This window comes from Kogia breviceps, chromosome 20 (genome assembly GCF_026419965.1).
Source record: "Kogia breviceps isolate mKogBre1 chromosome 20, mKogBre1 haplotype 1, whole genome shotgun sequence".
Taxonomy (NCBI): Eukaryota; Metazoa; Chordata; class Mammalia; order Artiodactyla; family Physeteridae; genus Kogia; species Kogia breviceps.
In genome coordinates this window covers 5,405,367-5,430,758 of record NC_081329.1, presented here as the reverse complement: position 1 = coordinate 5,430,758, position 25,392 = coordinate 5,405,367, and the positions used below count along the sequence as shown (strand labels likewise).

Genomic DNA, 25,392 nt, shown 5'->3' with positions numbered 1-25,392 from the left:
GTTTGTTCCCGTTATTACTTCCATTCTCAGCTCCTTAATGTTTGCTCTGTATCCATACTTATTTTGTAAACACATCAGATTAGTATTTAGAGCCCATAGACTTAAGGGTGTGGAAAGTATCAGGCCTCAGTGCCCTTTATATTCTATGGCCTTAGTCTGTATTCACACACTTTTAAAGAATGCGGCATGTTTCTTGCACTGTCCTCTATGCAATTGACATTTATAATCACGTTAGCATCTCTCTTGAGTTAGGCTCATTGGTGTATCTTTTAAAAAACCTTCGTTGGAAACGCCTCATAGAGTAACCGTGTGGTTTCCTTTACTCATAGAACTACCTGTTAGATCTGTGGGAAAGAACTACAAGACAAAGCTGCCAAGTAAACTATGAAAAACCCAATCATCAAACTCTTCGTATCTTAGGTATTGGCATATCCCAATGATCTGTACTGTTCTAGGGTATGATGGCTTAGGAGTGAATATGATTTGAACCTAATACATTTTTAGAGGGTGTCAAATTCAGAACCAGGCAGATCCATCTCCTGACCCTAAATATGGTCCTAAAGTAAATCACTTGAGGAAATTGGGTCCCAAAGATTCCAGGTGGGGAATTCTGAAGTGTGTCCATATTCCACTGGAGATCAAAGATCTCCAACTAAAACAACTGTGGGCTGATTCACATGACAGCTTCTTTCTGAGAGGGCTATTTTATCTTGAAGATTGTGAGTTTGGAGGAACTAAGGTGATTGGCCTTGGAAAGAATCAGAACATGTGAAATTCTTTAAAAATTCACTTAAACAATTTTGTCTATGTTACACATAATTTTAAAAAAAAACCTTTACACTTTGCGTGGAAAGTCAGCATATATTTTTGGCTCGAAGTTTCTCTAGTGTTTTCTGTGGAGTTCCCTCAGTTTATCAGTTATAGCTCTGATGTACCTTAGACATGAAAAATTGTGAGGCTGGATGTTCACCTTATGAAATTCTTTTGCCCTTGCTCTGTTTTGGGCGTCTGCATCTTGCTTTGCTTTCTCTTCCTTTTGCTTTTTCACTTCAGCTCACTGATGATATAATCTGTAAGAAATGTATATGGAATTAAAGACAAACACTTCAGATATGTGAAAAAAAAAAAAACCTATGTTAGGTGACCCTTCAGTATACATTTTAGTCCTTATTTTATTTCACATATTGTTCACATGTTTAACCCACCAGAGATATTTTCTAACTCCACTTGCCCCATCACCACCCTATTTTTAGGGAGAAAAGGGAGTTTTCTAGTTAATATCCTCTCACCATTAAATGTTTATAGTTTGACCAAGCTCCCACTGTTACCACTTAATGCTCCTCAGAAGCTTTATAATAAAACCTCAGAATTACAAGAACTCTCAGAATTCACTTAGTTTGGAGCAGAGCTTCTAAAACCATCACATGCATAAATGACATTGGGTCTAGTTGAAGTATACATTCTAATTTGGTAGGCTTAGGATATTAGAAGCAATCTGATGCAATGGTTTGGAGCCACCAACTACCACAAACCACCCACGTTCATATCCTGTCTCTGCCACTGACTAAACAGGTAAAGGTGGGCAAGTGGCTTAAATTCTCTCCTCTACTTCTGCCCCTGGAAAACAGCATAATTATAGCACCAACTTCTAGGTTATTTTGAAGATTAAATGAACTTATATAATAAATAATTTATATTGTATATAATAAATAATACATTTATAATTTTAATATATATTTATTATACTATATTAATATATGTGTCTTGAAGTATAAATATATAATACATAAACATATATTTAAATAAATTATGTATATAAATAATAAATATATACATGTTTTGAAATCACCTGGCATATTGTAAAGGCTCAGTGAATGTTAGTTTTATCGCTACTATTAGTTTTTTGTTTTGTTTTGTTTTCATTAATTTATTTATTTTTATTTTTGGCTGTGTTGGGTCTTCGTTGCTGCGCGCGGGCTTTCTCTAGTTGCGGCAAGCGGGGGCTACACTTCATTGCTGTGCACGGGCTTCTCATTGTGGTGGCTTCTCTTGCTGCGGAGCATAGGCTCTGGGCGTGTGGCCTTCGGTAGTTGTGGCACGCGGGCTCAGTAGTTGTGGCTCGTGGGCTCTAGAGTGCAGACTCTAGAGCGCAGTCTCAGTAGTTGTGGTGCACAGGCTTAGTTGTTCCGCGGCATGTGAGATCTTCCCAGACCAGGGCTCGAACCCGTGTCCCCTGCATTGGCAGGCAGATTCTTAACCACTGTGCCACCAGGGAAGCTCCTACTATTAGTTTTATTAATGCTATTATTATAATTAGCATCTTCCATAATTTATGTCCGATGTACCTTTACTTCTGTTTGTCATTTACTTCTCCTTCACCTGCGGAAATACCTATTTTTTGAGACAGAACTTTTGCATCTTTTGCCCTCTTATCATCCACCATCTCCAAATCAGTTGTTCCTCCACATCCTTTTATTTTATTTATTTATTTATTTTTTTCGGTATGCGGGCCTCTCACTGCTGTGGCCTCTCCCGTTGCGGAGCACAGGCTCCGGACGCGCAGGCCTAGCGGCCATGGCTCACGGGCTTAGTTGCTCCGCGGCATGTGGGATCTTCCCGGACCAGGGCACGAACCCGTGACCCCTGCATCGGCAGGCGGATTCTCAACCACTGCGCCACCAGGGAAGCCCTCTCCACATCCTTTTAAATGGATCCCCTTTTCCCCGGAGTGACTAGCTTACTTACCTTATCCTTCAATCAGAGCATCAGTCCTCTCTGCATAGAGTGCCTTATTCTCTTTTCGTTACCTACGTTCCTCCCTGTAGTTTTTACACTAAGTGGATGGCCAATAGATATCATCTATTGAATAAATAGAAAAGTGAATTGAAGCTTTGGTTGTCAATCTAGGTCCTTGCAACTGAAAGAGTAGCATTCATATCACCCGGTAGTTTGTTAGAAATGTAGATTTCAGGTCTCACTTCAGATTTACTTTACGAGGAAAAGAGTTTACCTTGTTCCAGAAGCTGACGTTGGGCCGGTATGGCTGGTGAGGAGTGACGGAGAGGTGACGTAGGATTAGAGAGACAGCAAGGAGTCCTACCACATTGGACGTTATAAGCCATTGTAGAGAGTCTGCAAATCAGGTTCACTACAATGGGAAAATGTTAATGTATATTAAGTAGTAGCGTGACTTGAGCTGATTCCTACTTTTAGAGGATTATTTTGTTTGCATTGTGAAAAGGGGAATGGAAGAGAAAGGAACAGAAAAACCAGGCCAGTTGAGAGATGATGTTGATTGGAATTGAAGCAATGGGAGAGATGGAGAAAACTGGACAGACAATTTGGACATAAAACTGACATGATGGGATGTTTGATTGATGTGAGTTGAAAAAGGGAAAGGGGTCAAGAATGCCTCCTGGGTTTCCGGTTCAAGGTTCCCTTTATTGAAATGAAGGAGTTGCAGGGAGGAAATAGAGGTCCTGGAGAGACCTCATTTGTACGTGTTAAGTGTTGAGATGCCTATGAAATGTCCCAGTAGAAGTGTCGAGTTGCCAGTTGGACAGCTGAGGACTGAACTGAGTTGCAGATGCACCTGTATGTCTTCACAGCACAGAGATGTTACTACAAGCCACAGAAACAGAAGGACTTACTTAGCGGGAGGGTAAAAGAGGGATTCCAGGAAGGAGCCTGAGGATTATCGTTGGATGTGCTGCAGAAGAGTAGGAATCAGTGAACTCGAGAAGTGGCTGATGTGATTGGAGACCGTGAGAGAAGGGACGGGAAGAGATTACCTCAAAGAAGGGGTGCTACAGAGACAAGTCGGGGAAGGCTTGAAGAAGGACTCTTTAAATCTGGCCAATTGAAGATTCCTAGTGACCTTGCTAAGAGTTGTGGGGATGGAAGCAAACAGATTGCGCTCAAGGGTGAAAGAAAAGGGCAAGTGGAAACGTTGCCTCTTGGTAGAAGATTGGCTCTGAGAGGAAGAAGAGGAACAGGGCAAGGGCATTGGGAATAGAAAGGCATGAGGAGAGGAAGGTGGATTCCAGAGGATGCTTATCATAATTTGACTAGATCAGGAGGGCAGGAGAAATCGCGGCTGCAAGAGGGAAGGTAAACAGGGGCAGGACGCCCATCCATAAAGGGGGGGAGGAGGAGGGGGCCAACTACAGGCAAGGGTGTTGCCGTGGGCTTTGTCAGAGGAAGACTTTCCTCCTCGTGGCATTTCTTGTTCCATTTGGGTGTTGTTCTTCAGCTAAGTATTAAATGAGTTCCTCTTTTAAGGATTATAAAAGGAAGGGTGGGGTAAGGCATGGAGAAAGGAGAATAAGAGTATGAGACGTCCCCTAAGAGAGTGCTACAGCAAACCTCTGCGTGCTGAGTGGTCATTTGAGTTTACTCAGTGGAAGTTAATCATTACAGGGAGATTAGAATGTGATGTATCAAGACCCTGAGACTCAAATTATTATTATTAACTTTCACGTGTCCTTCAAAGCATCGATCGTTGACAGAGAAGGGGTTAGGAGTCTCACCACTCCATCCAAGGCTCCTTTCACTCAGCTCACATTTCAGTGGATCAGGGAGGATACTTTATGCTTCATTACAGACGTCTTTATCTCCCCACCCCCCCTCCATTTATTGGGGGATGTCAGGCTTAGCTCACTCTCTTGAAGATATTTGGGTGACGGTCACTCTCGTGTTAAATCTTCAGCTACCTTACCCCCCTCTCAGCTACTGTCTAACCAGTGCAGGAGCTCAGGAGGCACAGCCGGCTCTGAAGCTAACCGTGCCTCGCCTGCGGACAAGCAGACCTAAGTAACAACTACGAGAGGTGCGAGGGCTCTGAGGAGCGCGTCTCCTCCAGGCAGACCTGCAGGCTGTGAACACACCTCCCCAGCAGGTTCTACGAAGTCTCCACAGCCTCCTCCAGACACTCCAGGCTGCCCACAGAGTACTCCTACCAACAGCTCTCTATTCTCAAGCCAGGGGCGCCCAACTCCACCACACCTTGAGAGGGGTCATAGGTCAGAAGACTGAACCGAGCGACGCCCTGCCGTCTGGTGGCTCTGGCCAGTGACCCCGCTCAACACTAACAGCTGACTGTCCCTGGGCTTGCCTTTCACTGTCGTCAGAGGCCCTTCCTCCATGGATGACAAATAAGGGTCACCTTTTGCGATGGGTGCCTATGAGCTTAGAACTTCACGTGGATGTTGCTTCGGGAATATCTCCACCCTTTCCTTTCTCTCTACAGAACGACTCATTCCTGTAACGTGGTCTTAACACATTTCAATACCAATTACACCTCTCCTCCTCCTCCCTGGGTAGGCACTTTGTGCCTCTCAGCTGTAAAATCCCTCAGAAAGTGTCTCTGTTTTCTACATGTGACATAGAAGATGGCACTAACCTTCTGTGATTACCTTTTCCCAGCACAGAAGCCCTACAGCAAAGGACCTTCCCACTCTGGATACTCTACCAGTCTGTGGAGGACTCTGATTGGCTCTGCTGGAGGTCATGTGACCACCTGTGGGCTGTCCGCTTTTGTCAAGAGGTTGACACGCTACCATCAGTCTGCACAGCTCAGGTACCAGCCCTGCGCTACCACCTGGGAGACAGAGGGAAGGCTGCACATAAAATTTTGGGTTTGATAGCTCCATCAGGACAAAATGGAATAAGAGAGACAGTTCCTGTTTAGAACTAGCCATGTTGGGAAGATGTACGCTGTGGCTCATTGATAATAATTTAGAAAAAATGTTGCCAAAGACCAATAAATATTTATGGATAACATTAGTACATTTTGATTGTCCTCAAAATTTAAAAAAACTTTTCAAATTTAGTGTCTTTCATCCCAGACTTGCAGAAAAAAAATTTTTTTTAAATATTTTTAAGAGTGTTTCACATTGATCTAAATGAAAAGTCAGGAAATACGACCATGATTTGTAATTTTATCCAAAAGTGTCAGGTGATGTAGTACACTGTAAATTATCACATGTGTGCCATATTATGTAAATCAGCACAACCAACACCATTTTTCAAAGTCACATAAAGATGCTTAAGAGATCACAATGTCCTTTAGATAGTAAAAGTAAAGTGTGACAGGAAGAAGTTAGAATAGTTTATGTAAGAAGAAATGAAGATTCTGCATGTAAAATAAGCTCATTGAAGGATATGCCATTCTACATGCCCCAAAGGATAGGGGGGAAAGTTCAGAAACTTCACCTTCAGTCTATTGTGAAATGTGGTCCAACTACCAGAAGCAAATGAGACATCATTGTTTTCCACCACTAAAGCAGTTTTCAATGTTGTTCAATTTACTTTAGATATAGTAAGGATAAAAATGATGTGATAATTCTTTTCCAGTAAGAACAAATCTATATTTCTCTTCCAAACTCATAGTACTCTGTTGTAGTTGTTGTTTTTAGATTCTTTCCCCATAGAGGTCATTACAGAGGATTGAGTGCAGCTCCCTGTGCACTATGGCAGGTTCTTATCAGTTATCTATTTTATACATAGTACGGTGTATACGTCAATTCCAATCTCCCAGTATAGCCCTCCCCCCCCATCCCCTGGTAACCTTAAGTTTGTTTTCTACATCCGTGACTCTACTTCTCTACTTCTGTTTCGTAAATAAAAAATTTTTCCAGAATTCCCAGAAAATTCCCAGAAAAAAAAAGAGCATATTTGTAGCATAATAAATCATTTCAGGACATCGGAAACACAAGAGTGAAAATGCAATTCAGATGAGATCTACCCTTAATGTAGAAGTACCAGACATCCCTTATCTATCTAGTACTCCTGCTGTGAAGTGTAAAATAAGGAGGTTCAGGGCTTCCCTGCTGGTGCAGTGGTTGAGAATCCGTCTGCCGATGCAGGGGACACGGGTTCGCGCCCCGGTCCGGGAAGATCCCACATGCTGCGGAGCGGCTGGGCCCGTGAGCCATGGCCACTAAGCCTGTGCGTCTGGAGCCTGTGCTCCGCAACGGGAGAGGCCACAACAGTGAGAGGCCCGCCTAGCACAAAAAAAAAAAAAAAAAAAAATTAAAAAAAATTAAAATAAGGAGGTTCATTGTTTGTGTGGCTGTGGAGCTAGCCTTCACAGCCCCATTTAAGCCACATCACTTCAGTCACACCTCATATATTTCCTTAATGAAGATAAGCACTTTCAAGTTTCTTTATTCCTTTGCGATTTTGGAGATGCCGGGTATTATGTTTTTACTGCAACATTTGAGTTATGATACTATCTCTTGTGCCGATAGACCTAAATATGGTTTAAATTTATCCTGATTCCTTTCATATATTTACTCTAGGTAATCAGGGCAAGGAGGATAAAATTGCTCGAAAGATCAGATCAACTATAAATAATAGTCATGTATTGTAGTGCCTACTATGTGCTAGGTCCGTTGCATAAACATCACATATGCAGTTCTTCCAACAACTCTGCATTCAGTGCATTATTACTATTAATTTACAGTGATGCTGCTAGTTTCTATAAGTTGGGGCAGAGTCAGAGGAGTTCTCAAACAGCAGAGGGAGGCTCAGATCCTCCAGGGACTTATAGGTCTGTGTGAGACCAGTTAGTGGCATTGTTAGCAGAGCTCCGAGGACAAGAGCCAAATATGATGGGCAAAGCTGAATAGGGAAAGAAATGAGCTGTCCTGAGACCACCAAAGAGCGCTAGTAGATTTTTGATTCTGTACAATGGACGGGGAACATCTTGGCCAGAGTCGGAAATGACAGCCTGGAAGTGACAACAGCATTTCAGAGAAGCAGTGGAGTGCCAGAAACCATTCGATTTACAGCATACAATTCCCCCCACCATTTTATCCTCTCTTCAGCAGCCCAGCTGATCATCCTAAGAATGTGAATCTGGTTATGTAATTTCCTGGTTTAAAATTCTTCACCTAAACATCAAAGTAAGACAAACATTTTTTAAAAATAAATTTATTTTATTTATTTATTTTTGGCTGCGTTGGGTCCTCGTCGCTGCACGTGGCCTTCCTCGAGCTGCAGTGAGCGGTGGCTTCTCTTTGTTGCAGAGCACGGGCTCCAGGCGTGTGGGCTCAGTAGTTGTGGCTTGTGGGCTCAGTAGTTGTGGCACATGGGCTTAGTTGCTCCACGGCATGTGGGATCTTCCCGGACCGTGGCACGAACCCGTGTCCCCTGCATTGGCAGGCAGATTCTTAACTTCTGCGCCACCAGGGAGGCCCCAAGACAAACATTTTAAAATTAATTTTTCTTGGAGTAAAGTTGATTTACAATGTTGTGTTACTTTCTGCTGTACAGCAAAGTGAGTCAGTTATGCATATACATATATGCCCTCTTTTTTAGATTCTATTCCCATATAGCTCATTGCAGAGTACGGAGCAGAGTTCCCTGTGCTCGACAGCAGTTCTTACGATCGATTTTATGCTTAGTAGTGTGTATATGTCAATCCCAATGAAGCAATTTACAAAACAGAAATAGAGTCACAGATGTAGAAAACAAACTGACGGTTACCAAGGGGGAGAGGGCAGGCGGGGGTAGGGATAAATGGCTAAATCCAGACAAACATTTTAAGCAGCAGAGAAGGGACTTGGTGCCACGGCTGCCGTCCGCTCAGCCCTCCAGCCTTACCTCTCGTGGCTGTCACTCACCTCATCGCTCTTTACGTGCCTCTTGTGCACCACCGTTCAGCTTCCTGTAACCTGCCATGCTTTCTCCCCACTCTGACCTTGGAATATGCTGTTCCTTCAGCTTGAAACAACTCTCGCCCCCAACAAATCTCCTTTCCCACTTTGCTCTGTAAAGTTCTGCTGTCTTTATTTTCCAGCTTGGATTCAGTGGCTCTCCGTGACCTGGAGACTCGGACAGACACAACCACCGTCTAAACGCTCCAAACATAGCCCGTCCTCTCATCACGCCGACTGCACTGTAGTTCCATCTCTCATTGTCTGTGTCTCTACTAAACGACAGGCTCTGGGAGGGCAGGAACCGGGCTTATTCTTCTCATCACTGTGTCCCCAGCACCCGGCATAGTGCTGACACATAGTGGGTGCTCCATATTTTAATTGACATTTCACACACACACACACACACACACACACACACACACGCACACACACACACACACTCTCCAGTGATCACAGGCAAACAAGATATTTTGATTTCAGGATCCCTCATCTTCCTGCTTGTGTACAGGAGAACAATCCTGCCCAGAAATGTTAAATAATTTGCTTTAATTCGTGTATTACATTAGTGCTTAATAAGCATAAATCTCAGTCTACAAATTCCAATGGACAAAAAGTCATTGTTTTACTTTCTAAAAGCGATTTTAACATCAGCTTAACTCTGAACTCCCTCAGGATGGCAGGCCACGCGACCTTGAGGGTCCCCGGGTCTCTCCTCACCAGGATGTTGCAGAAGCCCTGGGGCTTAGGGTGCTATTTTCAGAGCCTGCTCTGGCGCTCCCACCGTCCCGTTCTCCGTGAGCCCTTCAAGCCAGCCAGCTCTGCCGCATCCGTGCCACGCTTGGCTGGGGTTGCTCTGGAGCAAGTGAGTGCGCTGGGGCCCAGGGTCCTGCCTCACGACGTGCACTAACCCTTTCAACTCTCCTGAGGCCCGGCCACCTCCTCAGGGCGCACGGCAACGTCGGAGCCTCACCCATGTCTCCTCCTCCCACCCCCAAGCTCAACCTGACAAAACCTCTCTTTTAATATTGGAAAAACCCTTCCTTCTTTCTTCGTATTTCTAACAGAGGAATTCTTTCTCCTCACTCGCGTCTCTTCAAGGCATTTGAACTTTGGGCTACAGGGGCCAAGAAGGGAACGGAATTGCAGACGACTTTAGCTTTGTACTTTTATGAGTTGGAACCCTTCCCATCCAGTGAACTCACAGGCATTATACACAGAGAGACATGCATTGCATTGCAACACTGAGAAAACCAAGGTGGGGTTCTGGCCTCAGCAAGCTAGATCCGGGACTCAATTATGTCATCAGGGTCTGTTTTTCCTCTTTCCAGCTTAGGGCTCTACTTCTGGCTTGAATCTGTTCTCTGATGATTTTTCTATTATCTCTTGTCACCATCACCGTTTTAGCTTCAAGGCCACTAGGGAAGAGAATGAGGCCCTCTATCCCACAATGACCAGGGAAACAAACTTTACTGCACCCACGTGACTTTGATGAGATCACATTTCACTCCTCACCTCAGTGGTTAATGTAACACCACGCACTGAATGACCTAAACCCAAGTCCCATCCGTTACCCTTGAGCTGAGGATGGGACTTCACCCAAAGCATGTGGATTGAGAGTAGGAAAAATAATTTCCTGAGGGAAAATGGATATGGCTACTGAAAAAAAAATGGGAGAAATTAATCCCGTCAGCATTAAAAAATAATGTACCTTTCTTATAGATAGTCTCAAAAATGAGCTGCGAACAATTCCTCCCCTCCCTGTGTGCACATGACACTAATTTCTATCAAGAGGCGGCATTTCCCCTCCCCCTGAAGCAGGCTGGCCTTGTCCAGTAGAATGTGACCTGCCCAATAAATGCAGCAGAAGTAGCCACTTTGCTGGTTTGGGGACTAGCCCTTAATAGGCCCAGAAGCTTTGACGTTGGCTCTCTTAGATTCTTGAGCTTCTGGGTAAAAAGTCCAAGATGTCCTGATAGAAAGAGAGACCATGTGGAATTCACAGCAAGTGGGGAGAGAATGAGATGCCTCCAACGTTGGCTGGCACTGAAGCTCCAGACACTTGAGAGAGACCTTCCTGGACAAACGAACTCAACACAGTTAAACTAGCGAGTCCAGCCAACCCCTCGTGGAGAGGAGAACCAACCACACAATCAGTCACGAGAAATTGTCCGTCATGGTTGTTTCAAGCTGCTGCATTTTGGGGTGATTGGTTGGTTACACGTCAAAAGGGAACTGATATACCCATACATCTCCTTTACCCACTACAGGAAAATTCCACTGAGACAAGGAAGCACTAAGTTGTCACCTGCGTGAAGGGTAAGGAGAGACTGGAAGGGACTTTGTCACTTATCAGCCTACCATCCTCGGAAGCACGCTGGCCTCTGGCTCTGAATTCAGTGCTCTTCTCATTGGGATTCACCGCCACCCTTTGGAGTGTTCCCTGCTATTCAGACAGGCACGTACTGTTGCTGAGAGTGGATCCGTTTGGACAGAAAGGTGCCTGAGCAATTTAGATTCTGGTGAGAGAAGAGACTGGAGAGCTAGCAGGAAAAAGAAATCACTCCAGGAAAAAAAAATTGACTCTAGTGTAAGAAACACTGTAAAAATGATTTGATTGTTTGTACTGACTGCAGCAAACTGCAACAATCATAAGCTAGCTGGTCTTACAGCAAAAAAGAGGATCAGAACACAGTCGCGAGGCTATAGAGCTCTCTCGTCATCATTATTTTTCTGTTGCTTCATTGATCTTTAAATTATATGAAAATAGAGTCAAGCTGTATAATGAATCATTTCATCAGAATTAGAGACGTCTTATTTATCTGTTGGCTGCAGTCTTGTTAAAGATTGCATTGGCTGAAGAATAACAGTTAATTAATTAATTTTTATATATATGTTTATTTCACTGCCAACAGTATACTTTAAGACTAAGAGTGTTTTAAATTTCTAAAATATAATTTTAAAAATAGAATATTTTGAATCCTTGTATTTCCATAAATTTGAAAAGTTCGAAAAGTTCTTGGTGGTTAGAATAAAGCTTCCATTTCTGCTTCATAAATATACTTAATCTGTGAAGACTACATATTACGAACACCCATCTCTGAACATAAAACTAGTTCTAGTTAAGCTATAAGAGAAGCAGGTCAGGAAGGGTTAGGGGTTGAGAAAAAAAAGGGATGGGAATGGAGGGGGATGTGGAGGTGAGGTGGGATTGGGCAGAGAAAATTATAAAGTTATAAAGCTATAAAGGAAGAGAGAGAAAAGGTGTACATGGTCTCTAGCCTCACAAAATTATGATGCCTTTGTCTTCCTTGCTATCGATACAAATCGTATTACTTCACTGCAGTGTCACCAAGGCTCATCCTGGATAAAAGTGAGTGCTAACATCCCTGCAATCAACTTATTTCCTCAACTTTTGCCAACCCAAAGTAAAAGAAACAACAACAAAAATAAGTAAGTTAAATTTGAATTTTCAAGAATCATGGAATGAATATAGTAAGGTGCTATTAATTTAAACCATTTACCCAATGAACAAATATGAAGGACACATCTATGGTAACAACAAGTTATACATCCAAAAGTATTCATTGAGCCTTCCTACAGGCATGATTTGATGATGGTGATGGTAAAATAATGGAAGTTATACATGAGTATCAGCAAACCCCCAATAAATGCTCTTTTGGCAGCATCTAGAGTTCCATGCTAGAATTTTTCCCATTTTATCACAAAATAATTTTCAAATTTTCTTGGTACTCTCACTATTTATATATTAAAAAATATAGATGAAGACCTACTCCTTTCGTCTTAACAGGGTCATTAAACTTTAGCAATTATGACATTTTAATATCCAGAGATAAAGTGTGTATAAACTTAGAGGTAATGTTTGTAGATTGGTAAATATTATGTACACCCTTCATATCTTCATACTATATGTATATATAGAAATACATATATAGAGAGAAAAATTTCTAGTATAGGAGCAGAGTCTAGTTTATTTAGCTAGTCAGGTTAGTAAATTTTTTAAATGCCATTGCAAAGACTACCCAATGATGTATAATTTTTAAAAACTTCTTTGCCCAGTAGTGTTTGTTTTAGAGTTTCTTTCACTGAGTCATAATGTAAAAGTTATAGGAAACTCTTTGCTATATCATGTAATATTTACCACACGGTGTCATATAGTTAAGAAAAAGAAAGAAATTAAGATGAATGCCACTTGTGATAAAAAATTAAAAAATCTTTCGACAGCTTCTGCCCCCTGCTGCTAATATCAGAGTATTGGCAAAAAATCAACCCATGCCCGGTAAATTTAAGCTTTAGTGAAGGAACCTAACCCCAAGTTAGTGAGTAGGGCTAGGATCTCCCTTTACATATAAAAAAGTTGCACTCTTAAAACAGACAGCATCTATACTTATAAAAATATTAAAATAATATGGTTAATGCAAACAATTACTTATTATAAGAAGGAAATGATCTATAAAATCAGTAGCTTTTTACCAAATGACCTAGGCAATTTTTACGGATCTCTCAGATAGCAGTGGGGAAAAAAATGAGAGCATACAAATCCATTAAGAAAATAATTAAACTATGAAAAGATAAAAAACTATTACATAAGACTTATTTCTGATTAAAGCAGCGCTGTTATGGAATTAGAGAACCACCATTTGGTAATCGTCATAGTAATAATTGATTTCAAAAGAATCATTAACAGGTGCTAAAACTAGTGGATAAAAAGTAAGTCTGATGAGTCACAGGAATTTTATATTCTTTACTGACAAATTATTTTCCGTAATATGCTTATTTATTACAATGAAAAAATATAACTTTCCATGGGGAAAATGGGCAGACACCACTGTCATGAAATGATCAAAGTCAATATCACTAGCAATAGGACAAATGACATCTTGTGCTTCTGCAATATTCCTGCCGAAAATGCAGACACTGAACCCAATCACACGGCTGTGTCCCATAAAAGCAAGTGTAAGGACAGTCTACAAAATGACTGGCCTATATTCTCCACATTTATCAAGGTTATGAAAACAAAGACACACTAAGGAGTGTTCAGACTACAGCAGACCAAGAAGACAGAACAACAGGGGGCAAAGTGTGAACCAGGATTTTCTTCTGCTATAAAGGATATTATTGGAACAACAGGCAACGTGTGAATAATGTCTGTAGTTTAGATCACAATATCAATATTAATTTTTTATTTGGCAATTGTACTTTGATTAGAAAGAATATCTTTGCTTTTATGAAATATTTACTGAAGTATTTAAGAGTAAAGGGGCATCATGTCTGAGGCTTACTTTCAAAAAAATGAAGAAAAATCATATACAAAGAGAGAAGATTAAACTCTGGGGGTGTGGATGTGTAACATATTTGAGAAGAAAAGAGCAACAGAGCAAAACAAAGGTAGCACATGTTAACATGGGAACCTGGATAAAATGCTTAGAGAGGGGCTTCCCTGGTGGCGCAGTGGTTAAGAATCTGCCTGCCGATGCAGGGGACACAGGTTCGAGCCCTGGTCCGGGAAGATCCCACGTGCCGCGGAGCAACTAAGTCCTTGAGTCCCTGAGTCCCTCAGGGACTGAGCCTGCACTCTAGAGTCCGTGAGCCACAACTACGGAGCCTGCGTGCTGCAACTATTGAAGCCCACGAGCCTAGAGTCCATGCTCCGCAACAAAAGAAGCCACCGCAATGAGAAGCCCGCGCTCTGCAGCAAGGAGTAGCCCCCGCTCGCCGCAGCTAAAGTCCGTGCACAGCAACAAAGACCCAACGCCGCCAAAAATAAATAAATAAATTTATAAAAAAATAAAAAGGCTTAGAGAAAGTCTTTTCAATATTCTCGCAACTTTCCTACAGGTCTGAAATTACGTCAGAATAAGAAGTTGAATAAAAGTTTAAAGCACTGCTTTTTACCACTTTTCTCAAGCACTGTCAGCTGTTATGATCTTCTTAGATGTATTTTCAGTTAAAAGTCCAAAAATGTTTATCTAAGTCCTATTTAATCAAAGAATATTAACAAGAAAAATAGTTTTTATTCTCTGTCCAGTGTTGAAAATGTGTGGCGTGGTTTCCTCTGTCTGTATGGCCTCAGGTATAAGCACCAGATAGTTTTTTAATATGCCTAGTGGCAATTGGCTAGAATATAATAAGGACAACATGAGTAATCTATATGCAGTAAACATATTTTGAAGGGCATAATATATACGCCTAATAATATTTAGGCTATTAAAAAGTCTTACTATTGATTTAACTTCAATAGATAAATGAGAGAAGATTCACTGCCCTGAATTTACAGTTCAATTTGATAAAGGGAAAATAGCAAGAACAAGAACAAAATCTGTTTACGAACAAAGTTGCATTCAGAGACCTGTGAGTGACACATGCTGCCATTACCACTCTATTTCCACTTTGTGAAATTAGGTAACTAGGCCATTAACTTGTGGAAAGACAATCTGCGGTGTGATTCTTTTAGTGAAAACTTCCCTTTGCAAGGACTTGGGCATTGTTTTTGGACGCTCAATGTCTTTCAGACGATTGGCATCGTGCTAATGAAAAACCGACCATTCGTTCACTCATTCATTCAAGAAACGTATTGTGCATCTACTGGTACCCTCAGGTGTCCTGTCCGAGATGCTATAGATACAGCGGTAACCAATATAGGCAAAGCCCCTGCCTTTTTCTAGTGGGAATAGTGATGGATGAATAGGTAAATGATAGATAGATAGATAGGTAGGTAGAGAGAAAGAGATGAACAGATTTCAGGTGTGGTTGACTGGTCTAAAGAGGACTGAAGTAGGCAAAGGATAATAGCATCAGGGAAAGAGTTGCTATTTATACAATGTAGTCAAGAAGGCCTGTCTAATAAGGTAACATTTAATCGGAGACCTGAAGGAAGCGAAGGAGAAACACACACAGAAATCTGGGATAACAGTAGGTCAAGGCCGAGGACACACTAGATGCAAAGACTAGCACTTAGAGACTCAATGTCAAATTAACTATCTCGTTGGGTTCTCCGCACTAATAGCTGAGAAAAACACGGGGAGCAAAGGCCTGATTTTCCCCACTCTGCGACCACGTGGCAGGCCCACAAAGCACGTCAGGAGCACAACCGCAGAGAGCTTCCTCCGTACACTTAACGTCAGAGGAGAAACTTTATGGGAGGCATATTTCATTCTGAATAGAAAAGGAAATAAAAAACCTTAAAAGAAACATGCGACTCACTTGATCACCTCTCAGGCGACTGTGGTCGAGGGTCCATCCCCACCAGAGGTCAGCCTAACCGCACGAATGGATTGTGGAGCTTCAAACTGGACTGGTCTTGATACTGTACAAAAAAAGCATTTTAGTGAAATTATGACTCAGATCTCTCCTTGCCTTCTCGCTTTCCGAAAGCTTATGTGAAATGCTAAGGCTTTGCAACCACTGTGCTGTTTTTGTTATCGTAGCTAGTTCTTGGCGATAACTTCCACCAACCATCTTGGTTTGCCGGGGACTAAGGGAATTCTCAGGACACTGGACCTGGGACTTTCAGCGCCAGAACCAGGAAAGCCCTGCGCAGATGGGGACAAGATGGTCACCCCACCGTGCTGACTCCTAGACATTTTGTGTTAAGCAAAAACTTCTGGTTTTAATCTAGAAGACTAGGCAACACAGAGTTCTGATTAGAAGGTCTGAGAAGTTTACTTTTTGTTGTTGTTGTTGTTGTTTTTGCGGTACGCGGGCCTCTCACTGTTGTGGCCTCTCCCGTTGCGGAGCACAGGCTCCGGACGCGCAGGCTCAGCGGCCACGGCTCACGGGTTCCCGGATGTGGGATCCTCCCGAACCGGGGCTCGGACCCGCGTCCCCCGCATCGGCAGGCTGACTCTCAGCCACTGCGCCACCAGGGAAGCCCCAGTGGAGAATTTTTAATCCTTTTAATGATATGAAATAAATTAGACCTGCATTTTTGTTTTGTTAAAAACCAGGGAGATAGAATGAAAGCATTTAATGCTTCAAGGTTATTCTTAGATGCCCTTTTATTTCATTAAAACATCTATGAAGCGATAAAATTTTTGACTTGACAGTCCTACTACATACATGGAAACCCAACCTCTTTTAGGAGCGGCATTAAATCTCAGCCAGTGAAAACATTTGGAATAGCTTGTTTATGTTGCCATGCTCGCTTGTTCACAGTAGTGATTGAGCTCGTTTCTTTTCACGCGTCACGGCTCTGTGAGCTGAGCTTTTTTTCTTTCTTAAGTTAAGGAAAGCACAGGAGAAGAGGGATAGAGGGGCGGCTCGTCAGTTGTGGGTTCAAGGCTTAGAGAAATGAATTCGCAGGTGGAAGTGTAAATTTCCAGTAAACATACATGTCCAAACGGAGAGTGGATTTTCAACATGGGGAATGAGCATATAGGCAAAAAGTTGTTTTTACGAAAAATCACTAGAATTCGAATTCAGTTGTAAAGATAACATTTTTCTGGGAACACTATAGTTTAGGAAGCTATCATTGAAACCGCCCTCTTTTCCCTGTTTTGCACTTCTACTAGGTCTTTCCCCTCCTTGGGCTTTTTCCCCATTCAAATCCCAAACCAATTCCCTCAAGAAAGGAGGCTCCCACGGTCCTACCTTCCCTTCCTCAGGCCAATCTCTTCTGATCTTTGGGCTTATCCGAAGAGTTTCTGAGCCTGGTTCCTCATGACGTCGGCCCTAGGCTGTAGGACTGGTTCCTACCTTGGTCTACCTCTCAGTCTCCCCTGAGGACTTAGCACCGTACTCAATCAGTTAGGGCCCTGCTCCGTGTAGCAAATCTCCCATGTTGCTTTTCCTTGTCGCCATTTTGCACCCACATTTGGCACACCTGCTACTTTACTTTGACACACCTGGCGCCATCCCCTGCTGAACCAGACCTGGAGATTTCCAAGCCCTCATTGATGTACATTGCACACGGCTTGCCCCCTGGAGTCTCAGCTGAGGGTTAGCTTTCCCACCCCACCCCCACCCCGCCCTTCCTACCCTTCACCGTGTCCTTGGAGGAATACGGCCTTAATGCACAGAGGAATCATGTGCTGTGAAGCCTGAATCTTCAAGAGGCTATATTTCATTTAGCTTCTGTAAACCGAGGAAAAATAAGTTCAGCATGTCTTAGGATTCCTTCCATTGCTAATTATATACATCCAATTATACTAGCTTCAGCTAAAAAGTAATGTATTGGCTTATAGGGCTTAAAGCCTATAAATGGGTCCAGCTTTAGGCATGACTTGATGCAGGAGCTCAAATAACTAAATCAAGTCTTGGGTTTCTTGGCTCTGGGTAAATCCTCTTGCCTCCATTCTTCATGCAACGATTTTTTTTTTTTTTTCATGTGAATCAAGATAGCTCCTAATTTAGCAACCCTATAAAAACGAAGCCTTTCTCTCACCGTCTCCAAGTACTCATCTCAAGTCTTGTTTGGGTCCCCTGACCCTGCTTGCAGAACTTGCATGGCCTTCGGGGTGGAAGAGGAATCAACTGTTACATTGACTAAGGATGCAGCAGTGCCACCTAGTGGCAACTCAAAACTGTCACAAAAATCATCAGAAAAATTAGGATTGTCCTCTTAAGACAATACGTATACTCTTTCAGATAATGTCAGAAGCTTTATTTTTAAGCTCCATATCTTAACCAAACAAAAAAATCACCAAGATTTTTCAGTATTCAGAGATTAATACTTTTCCCATTATATATAATCATAATACACTCCATCTAGTCCCACCACCAAAAAAAATCTCAGCTATGAACCACTGTAAATTTGACAATAAAGATTTGGGAAAAGCGGTGGTGAATTGATAGACTAAAAACCTCTTTTAATGATATCTATTAGATAATTCTAGTTTACAATCATGCCAATGCATATGCTACTTTAAGCTATGCCTTAAATACTATTTCAGTTCTCTTATAACCAGAGATTATATTTTTTTTCCCCCAGTGAACCTACATGTGATGTTAGGAATCCATCAGGTTGATTAAATTTAAAGTCTACAGATCTGTCATCTCAATGAGTGTATTACGTACACAAAGCTAGGTCCCTAAATATCACCAGCACAACTGCTGAAACGCCAGTGGAAATTCATGCATTGACTATCGCCCATCCTTCTGGCTGCCCAATTCCAATCCTATTCATGGTCTTTGCGCTGTTTTGCACTTCTCTTTCAAATTGTAAGTAACTGATAGATATATAAATTCTGTCCTATCTGGTCAAGATTCAGTTGACTTCTTCCTCTTTCCCAGAAGCACAATTTCCGCTTCCATTTGAAAGTCATTTCAATATTACTTCACACACCATATACATTTGTGAAGTTCTGAATTGTTTTTGAACTGGTTATAACATCTGCCTGGTTCCCTTCTATACTAGTAAAATGCTTCTAACTGGGGAAATGGCATATGATTGAACAACACACTTCTCAAAATTTAATTGTGTTTTCATGAACTAGAGGGGGAAATCCATTTGTATACCAAAAGCAATGATACTAAAATGCTCTGGCAATTAGAGAGTTCGAGAATACTTACAAATTAATCCCTAAGGATCTTGCCTCAAGTTTCAACATAAAAAGGAAGCATTATGCAATGCAAAGGTTTGAAAAGCTAAATATAACCATCTTTTAAAATATTAATTTATCAACCATAAATTAAAATTTTTTAACGTTCATTTAAACAGAACAATTTATGTAAGTGGTAAGTATTAGATGTTCACCGACCTGCTTAATAGACATTCAAGATTGACTTGCTCATTTACTTAATTACTTTGTCCACACTCTCCTTTTCGAGAAAAAACTTTTTCAATATTAACATCTCCAGAAGAGAATTTGGATCCATTGCTTTCTTATTCCTCTTTGATCTCTAAAAAACGTAAAACTATAATGTAGTTGTGGAATCGGAAATGGCATATAGGGACAAGGGCGTGTGGAAAAACAACATGCAAAAAAAAAAAAAAAAAAATAGGACATACTTTTTATTAAACTGTTGTGCTCCTTAGAAAAATTTTTTTAGGCCGTAAAATCAACCGGTTTATAAGTTTTCCCTCTGGAAAAGCACAATGTAACATATTATTGTCATATTTCATAAAATATATATTCAGAGATTTTTCTTTTCTCTTTTTTTTTTTTTCCTTTTGGCAAGATGGCTAGGATTAAAAATACAGTAACACAGAAGAAATCCTCTAAGGTTTAATTTTGCAACTGCTCTCAAAAAGCGTAGCCAAAGGAAATTTGGCCATGCACTGAACAAGATTTTAGAAATGCTAGATTTTAACTTATTATTGTAGATGATCTTAAGAATTTTAAAAACATGTGAAAAATGATTAAGTGCTCTCCAACCTGGTGTCACTAAAAGATTAAAATTGTGGATTAAAGATAAGTTGTTGGCAGTCACCCCCAGAACAAAAAGCTTTGTTTTAGGGGCCCAAAGTCTTCTGAGATATTTTTGGCAAATTACTTCATGTGGGACTCCCGCTCGTAGCAACAACATCTTGTCTTGTTTTCACAGCAAAATGGTCTAAGGCATATTTTCCATAACCAGAAGTCTCAACCTTGCTTTATTTTTTCTCAGCTTTGCCTGTTGCACTGTGTCAGTCTAATACGTACACTTCTTCAGTGCTCTCTACAAAGCTTTGATACATTTTATTTAGATACATAGTTATGTGTATGCAACACACACATAGGAATGGAATGCCCATATTAAGGAAATTTTAGATGTAGAGAGTTATAATATCTATCTCAGATAACATTTGCCTGTATCTTATACCAAAAAATATTTCTATTTGGGATACAATCAGCCAAAAACATATTATTTAAGAGGAACATGGTAAAATTAAGGGTATAAGCTCAGCTTATACAACATATAAGCATATGCAACGTATTGCATAATAGGTTTTGAATATTAGAAGCAGTGTTCCTCAAATTTTTTTGCTATTTATATTGTAATAACTATAGGCATATCACACTTTACAGTTGAAATGCATTATTAATATTTTCTCCATCATTTCCTTAAGTTTATACCAGGGATTGGCAAATAACTTGTTTGGTCAAATACAGCTTGTTTTCATAAATAAGTTTTTTGGGGACACAGCACACCTATTTATTTATGTCTTGTCTGACTGCTTTCAAGCTACAACAGCAGAACTGAGGAGCTGAGATGGAGGCTGTATGGTTTGCAAAGCCTAAAATATCGATGTTTACTCTCTGGCTCTTTCCAGGAACAGTTTTCTGACTCTGGAAATAAGCCAGCACTTACAAACAGAACTTTCTGTGATAATGAAAATGATAATGAAGATGTTCTTTATCCGTGCTGTTTAATACAGAAGCCCCTGAACCACACTGACTGTTGAGCACTTGAAATGTGTCTACTGCAACTGAGGAACTAAACTTTTCATTCTTTTTAATTTTAATTAATTTAAAAAATCCCACATGCTGCTAGGAGCTACTTTATTAGACAGTGTAGGTCTAGACTGTCAACAAAACCATGAATCACGGCCTGATTTGCAGCATTTGCTGATTTGGGGATTGTAAATACACTGATTTTGGCCATTTTCAAGCATCCAATATCACATCATGGAAGGACAAGTTGGGAAGAAATATACAATATTATATAGTATTTCCACCATGCAGACTTAGACATAAATAGACATAATAGACATAAATAACATCAATAGCATAGATACAGATAAAATACTAAAAATAATTAGAAAGTGATGAGCTTTGAGTATTTGTTTTCAATAACATTTTAAAATTATAAGTTTATATCACTTAATTTTAATAAGAGCTCTGTACACCAATGGGTTGCTAAAACCCTGAAAACTAGGACAGCTGTCTCTCTTAAACCAGTGCAGTCTGGTTTCAGCCAGTGTTTTTATACACAGTAAGTTTCTAAGTATTTAGTTCTCTATGTGTTTACTGCATATCAGTTTGATCGCTTTTTTTGTCATGCTTATTTCTGTTCTCTTACCATTTTTACATTAAAAGTAGTGTGAGAAAGCTTTTCACTTAGGTAAATCTAAAGCTCTTTTAGCTAAATTTTCCTAAAATTTAAGTTCAAGAATTTCTACCTGGTTGCTTTTTTTTTTTTTAGAATATCCACAAAAAGTGCACCTGTCACATTAAAGGGCCTGGAACACCTTTTCAAAGCCACTGCTCTCACAGAACATGTCTATCCTTGAAGACTGATTGACTAGAATCAATTGGTTCCCCTAATCCCTCTTCTAGCTAAGAACTAATGATTGCCCTGAAACTGTCGGCCTGAGTGTCTGACTTTTTTGGTTGTGCGATGACAGCATCACATTAAATATGTGTTGAATAAATGAACGAAAATCTCAGTAAAAAGATGTTTTCCTTAGAAATTAGCTTATACTATTTCTTTGGGTTCTGGATCTAACTATATCTGTGATTGTTTAAACCTCCCTTTCAAAACTTGTGAACCAAATCATGGTAAAGGGAGGAGAGTACTGAACTGGGAGTCTGGGATCATGATATCAATTCTGCTGCTAATATAGCTGTAGGATCTTGACAAATTCTAGAACTTTCCAGGCCTCAAGACCTTCATCTTTCAATTGTGAATGCATAACCAGATAATTTCTAATGTGTCATTTGTTTTTCTGATTCTTAACTGGAGAGTTGGAACGATTATGAACCAATTAGTTGTAAAAGACTTTGATGGAACAAGCTAGACATTGTGTCTTTGACAACTTTTTCTCTTGGTGTTTATTGTTGACACTGTACCGAACAAATATCTGTCATAGATGAAAATGACAGTCTATTTTCCCAGAAATGTTTCTTTCGATCTCCCCTCCATCATTCTTATTTTCATCATCTTAATTCAGGCCATCAGCATCTTTTCCCTACTCGATCAAGCTTTTCATTTCTCTGCACCCTTATGTACCCCCCAACATTTGTAAGGTATCTTTTCTCAAGAAAAAAACTCTGGTTTTAGAGGTTAAGGTCCAAGGTCTAACCTAATCAGGGAGTCCAACGTCTTCTTAAATCTGGTTTTATTATTTTTTCAGTTTAATCTTTTGCCAATTTCTTTGCCCCCTCTTATCTTTAGATACTCACCTTCACCTCCTCCAGAGAATGCAAACAAGTCAAAATTAGTTAAATCAATCGTGCATTGTCCCCATTTTGTGCTTTTGGCCATGCTGTTCCTGCTGCATAGTATGTCCAGTTCTTTTTTCCAACAGGGGAAATCTATTTGTTTCTTAAGTTCCTGTCCAAATATCACCCTTCTTGAGAGTTACTCTGAAAACAAAGAAAATTTTCTCCTTCCCTCATCTGCAATTATCTCACAGCACTTTTATATAACCCTATTTTAGGGCTTAACACACCAAATATCTTTAGGTGTTGTCCTCTATACGTTCTCCGTTAGATCACGTGCTTATGTATTTATTTACCCATCCATTCATCCAACATTTACTGAAGATCTGCTCTTCACCAGGCACTTCATTAGAATGCAGAGAACAGACCTGTAAGAACGGATTCTAGCTTTTGACAAGTTTGTCTATGTGGAGAGGTAACTTTTAAGTCAATTTTAATTTGCAAAACAGAGTGCTAAGTGCCGTGGTAGGGAACAGTCTGCACAGAATGATTTGTAAGAAAAAAGTGTATGGCATTGGAGGGTCAGAATTATGTCCAGGGAGTTTCCCTGGTTGGCCGGTTGGGGTAAACCATAATCTACTAACTATTCAGGGGCTTCCCTGGTGGCAAAATGGTTAAGAATCCTCCTGCCGATGCAGGGGACACCGGTTCGAGCCCTGGTCTGGGAAGGTCCCACATGCCGCCGAGCAACTAAGCCCGTGTGCCACAACTACTGAAGCCCGCGTGCTTAGAGCCCAAGAGCCACAACTACTGAAGCCCGCGTGCCACAACTACTGAAGCCCGCGTGCCTAGAGCCCGTGCTCCGCAACAAGAGAAGCCACCGCAATGAGAAGCCCGCGCACCGCAACTAAAGTCCGCGCGCAGCAACGAAGACCCAAGGTAACCAAAAATGAAGAAATAAATTAACTAATTTTTTAAAAGATCTGAAAGATGCTATCAAAAAAACAAAAAAAATTATTAACTATTCAGAGTCTGACATATAATTAAAGCTCAGTAAATGTTATTAAACACATTCCGAGTATATGAAGGTTTATTTTCTCCTGGGTGTTTGATAAAGGTCATTGGTAGTGAAGATATTTCAGAGATTCGAAGAAGGAAATATGAATGACAGTGCCATTTCCATTCAACCAGATTCCACAAGGAAAATGTCAGTTTGCACACTTTGAGGGCAGGTGTATTAACTACATACAAATCCACCAACAGAGACAAATCGCATCAGTAGGAATCTTGCACAGAGCTTCTTGAGCCCAATCAGACTATAACGAAGTGTAGAAGAGACAGCATTCTGTACTCACCTTCCAGGTGAGGATCAAGGCTAGTGTAGCCTAGCCTCTGAAGAAGGCTCAACTCCCTCCCTCAGGCTCCTCAAGAAGACGGGGGCGGGGGGGGGATTTATTTATTGTATACTTGACTCATTTTCCTAGAAAGTGCAAACCCGCTGTGCGGAATCTGTTAGGTGGTGAGAACGCTGGCGGTTCACTGTTCTTTCCTCCACTTTCAGCCTCCCTGTAAACTCTGCTGAAGCCTATCCCAGGGTCTGGGAACCACAACTTCAGCGCCGACTCCGGGTACCTGGGCGCGCACAGTCTCCGGGGCTCAGGGGCCGCCTCCGCCTCTCCGCAGGCGCTCCAATCAGCGGCCAGTGTGGCTGTCACGTGGGGCTCGGAGCGGGACCTGGAGCTCCGCGCGCGCGGCCAGGCTTGCGGAGCCCGCCTCCCCGCCCTTCAGACCCCGCGGCCAGTCCGCGCAGCCTCGGATCCCGCGGCGTAGGAGGGGAGGGCGGTGCGGGTCGGGTTCGGCCGCCGCGCCCGCTTCAGCACCTTCTGCTGTCCGCCGCTGCGGTCGCATCGTCCTGCAGGTAGGGGCCGACGGGCCGCAGGGCGAGGGGCGCGGGCGGCCGCGGGCTGGAGGAGGGCGATCTTCGAGCGATGGGGCGTCGCGGGGCTGGGGGTGGGCTCCGCCCGCCCCCGCGACGGCTCGGACCCGCGTGCGCGCGTCCTGTGGGGCTTGGCAGGCGAAGAGGCCCCCAGCGCCCGCGCCGCTCACCGGCCGAGGACGGGACGCAGCAGAAGCTGCAGCCTTTGCGTGTCTGAACTGCCCCTGGAGTGTCACCTGCGACCCTGACCGGAAACACTGCCTTATGTTTTAAGCTTATTCACCCTCTGTGCGTCTAGAGTCTAGATTGTCGCTCTCGTTACTGTGCCCACGGGCGCTTCTGTAAGGACCCCCGCCCCCTTGAAGGTGGCCTTCCTACTCAGGCTGCGGCAAGAAACCCTGGGGTCAAAGGGAAGCGCGTCCCAGGAAAAAGACAGACAGTACTGAATCTCAGAGGCGCACTGTGTGCTAAGCGAATCTTAAAAGTATAATCTTTCCTATTTTTCAGACGCTAACAAACCCAGACTTACTCTTTTGCATGCAGATATTAAAAGGAGCAAGCATTGGAGCTGACTTTTTTTTTTTTTTTACTATATTAAGTAAAAGCAGTTGATTTGAATGAAGTTTAGTGATGCCTTGGATCATGTATCAAAAGTAAAGCACACTTGTTTTGTAACTTCCATGTCCATTTGTATATGTATTTATTGACTTTTTTTAAAATCTAAAAGTCTCCAACAATGGTTTGAAGAGAG

At 41.7% G+C, this 25,392-nt stretch overlaps 1 protein-coding gene, 1 long non-coding RNA gene and 1 pseudogene across 16 annotated transcripts in view; 2 read left to right on the top strand and 1 right to left on the bottom strand.

Annotated features, from left to right (window-relative positions):
• Positions 1–246: 246 nt before the first annotated feature.
• LOC131747640 (small nucleolar RNA SNORA18) lies at positions 247–370 on the top strand (annotated as a pseudogene).
• Positions 371–974: 604 nt separating this feature from the next.
• On the bottom strand, positions 975–24,690 carry LOC136793329 (uncharacterized). Its single transcript, XR_010838500.1, has 3 exons — positions 24,061–24,690; positions 15,885–15,987; positions 975–1,070 (listed from the first exon to the last, which is right to left on the bottom strand). It is a non-coding gene; the product is annotated as an uncharacterized lncRNA (long non-coding RNA).
• WDR17 (WD repeat domain 17) overlaps positions 24,423–25,392 on the top strand; it is a 78,882-nt gene continuing 77,912 nt past the window's right edge. For 14 of the 15 annotated variants that reach the window (XR_010838481.1, XM_067022562.1, XM_067022558.1 and 11 more), the window contains exon 1: positions 24,440–24,623. The gene's annotated coding sequence lies outside the window, so the exon portion shown is untranslated. Of the gene's footprint in view, positions 24,624–25,392 lie in introns of all 15 variants that reach the window. The other variant, XM_059049544.2, reaches the window with a different exon arrangement.